At 45.8% G+C, this 3170-nt stretch overlaps 1 protein-coding gene across 1 annotated transcript in view; it reads right to left on the reverse strand.

Annotated features, from left to right (window-relative positions):
• Window positions 1-3170, reverse strand: part of SCPEP1 (serine carboxypeptidase 1) — a 64077-nt gene that overhangs the window by 24460 nt on the left and 36447 nt on the right. The window lies entirely within an intron of this gene.

Consider the following 3170-nt stretch of genomic DNA (forward strand, 5'->3'; position numbering starts at 1 on the left):
CCTGTCTCTAAAAGTAAATAAACAATGGTACTTTTCCTCCAATGAGGACTGCTTCTGGGCTGGAGAGGCAATAACTTAAGTGGATCTGAAGGATGGATTAAGATCCGGACAGGCAGATTCAGGCAGATTCATAAGGAGAAGTGGGTAATGGTAGAGAGAAAAAGGGAGATTCCAGACAGGATGAATAGCACGTGCAAAGCGAGGAGGGTAAACCTCCTGATCTTGCAGGGGTAGTACGCACAGTGGTTAAGCACATGGATTCCAGCACCTGCTGCCCAGGTTTGAACGCCAGCTCTGTCGCTTTAGCTGGATGACTCTAAGAAAGTTGCTTAACCTCCCTGAGTCTCAGTTTCATCATCTACAAAATGAGGGTAATAACAGCATCCATCCCATGGAGGAGTTGTAGGGATCAAATGAAGTTAGCACATGCGAAGTGCTCAGTGCTGTTGTGAAACTCTGATGAGACCCGTGACGAAGTGTGAGGGCTAACGTTGTAATTTTAAGTCACAAACAACTATTTTTTTGTGCTTCCAACAATGATGCTCAGTTACGAAACTGCAAACCTCTGAGTTGCAAGGCCTGGTGATAACTTGTCTTGCCATCAGCGTGAGCAACAGAGCAACATCTGACAAGAAACCTGCAGGACCCTGTGCCTCTGATCACGGCTTCTGCAGTTTATGACGCCCTACGAGGGCCACGAAGAAATAAAAAGACACCGCAGGCCTCCCCTCCCTGCTGACTCCGTTTTATGCCATTTCCATCCTACCCTGGAGACGCCAAGCACGAGGACGAGAAATAACCATTCCAAGTAGCATCAAAATATCCCGAATCCATTGAGAACAAGGCTCTGTAAAAGCTAGATCTCTATCTTTTAGGGGGAAAGTATTGGCTGTTATAAGTTAGTATTTTTAAAAATTGAGCCATAATCACAAATCATAAATGTACCTTTCAAAGAGTTTGATGTCATGCACACGCCCATGTGACCACCAGCTCAATCAAGACACAGGGTACCGACAGCCCAGAAGGTTCCCTCATGTCCCTCTCCAGCTAATTCCCCTCCCTCCTTCAGAGACAACCTCTCTTCTGAACTCTAACTCTACAGTTTGCTTTTGCCTGTGAAAACCCAGGTGAGAATAATGTTAATAGTTTTCAACCAGGGACAGTTTGGTCCCCCAGGGGACATTTGCCAGTGTCTGGGGCATTTTTGGTTGTCACACTGGGGTGGGTGGTGCTACTGACATCTCACGCGCAGAGGCCAAGGATGCTGATACATGTCGTACAATGCACAGGACGGCCTCCCACAACAGAGAATTACACCACCCCAAAACATCAACAGCACTGCGGTTGAGAAACCCTGGTAGAGTTAAGCCCACCAGAATGACGATTTCAGCTGTCTGAAGCCACGCCCTGGGTGTCTGCAACATAAACCACTCTCATTTGCACTCCCAACAAGGATGCTCAGTTATGAAACCGAGAACCTCAGAGTTGCAAGACCTGATGATAACCTTGTCTCGCCAACATGAATGACAGGTGTGAATCTCACCCCAAACACCCAGGCCAGTGTCAGGGTGGTAGATGGGACAGGACGACAAACCAGATTCGCCCCCGTGCTGAGCTGCACGGACCTGTGTTTGAATACCTGCTAGACCACTCGTTCTGTGTGTCAGAGGGCACATGTCAGGACCTTTCGGAGTCTTTAGAATGTCTCCAACCGTAAAATTTAGTTCTTTTGTTTTGAGAATCAAACTGAGAAAACCCAGCTCAGCCCTTAGGGGCCCACGATAGGTGCTCTGTCCCCAAATTTCTTGGATGCTCTTGTGGCAAACACGTTCTGTGCTGACTTCTCCAAGGACCCAGAACATTCTGAGGCCTTAGTCTTTGATTTGGACAACACAGCCCAAAGTCCCAGGAAAGGATGGGCAAAGGGGAAGGAAAGAAATGCCTGAAAATTCCATACTTACCAACAGGGGAGATCCAGGAATCACCCAAAGCAACCCCAGAAAAGGTGCACTTGATGGTCCCCTGCTGAATGGCCTGAAAGAAGAACCAAGAGACATTCTCGCCACGGCGATCCAGAGGCCTCCATCCCCCTCAGAGAGGAAGGAGCCAAGCCTTCACACACTGCCTCTCCTGGGCACAGAAAACCGCCCACCCTTTCCAAACTTCCCTGGGTACCAAAGGACTAGAGATACCCACAACAGAGCAAGGGTAACTCTTTCCTGCGGCCGTTTGCAAAACAAACAGGAACTATTTGAGCTTCTCTTTATCTTAATTCACAGGTGTTGTCAGGATGTGTGTGGAGTGAGGCGCAGCCCTAGTCTTCCTTAGGAGGGGCACTGCCCCCCACCTGGCCTGTGATTTCTCACAGGGTGCTCGGGGAGCTCCATGCGTACAGTTACCCCGCCAAGCAGCAGAGACTGGAGGACCGAGAAACCTCCTTAGGACATCCTCGAGGGTGGAATAGGGGCCTGGGGACTAGAAGTTCATGCCTCTCTGTTCCTTTTATTCATTTTCAAAGTAATACATCTGTCCGGGAGCAGAAAATTGGAAACAATCTAAACATTTTTCAGTAAGACGGGCTAAAGAAATTATGGTTATTTCCATGGTACATGATGAACTTAAAAAAAGAATGAGAATAACTCTTTATGGACTGATATGAAAAGATTTCCAAGGTATATGTTAACTTTTTAAAAAAGAGTTATAGACTAGTGTATAGTATATATCTCTCATTTGTATAACAAATACTATCATTTGTATAACATTTGTATAACTGTCCATAAAAAGAACATATATGGCATAGTTTAGACAAGCACATCAGACCTCTGGAAAAATACAGCAGAAACTAACAACAGAGATGGCATTAGGGGACAGGACAGAGGAAAGAGGGAAAACCTTTATAGTATGCTTTTTACATTTTTTGAATTTTGAATATTGCGAATGCACAAGCTCTCTAGAGATCTAAAACAATGAATATCCTGACTTTAAACATTCGTAATTAAAGAGAAAGAATTATGCATTTATCTGGATTTTCCAGAAGGAACTCTATTTCAGAGTAACTTAAATAGCCCCAGGTGATGAGGGAAGTGCCACTTCATGGAAGAATGCCAGCTCAGCTAATAGCTGGGGACACAATGACAGGAGGAGAAAAGCATCAGTGTGAAACTCCTAAT

Source organism: Propithecus coquereli, unplaced genomic scaffold (genome assembly GCF_000956105.1).
Source record: "Propithecus coquereli isolate 6110/MARCELLA unplaced genomic scaffold, Pcoq_1.0 Scaffold121, whole genome shotgun sequence".
Classification (NCBI taxonomy): domain Eukaryota; kingdom Metazoa; phylum Chordata; class Mammalia; order Primates; family Indriidae; genus Propithecus; species Propithecus coquereli.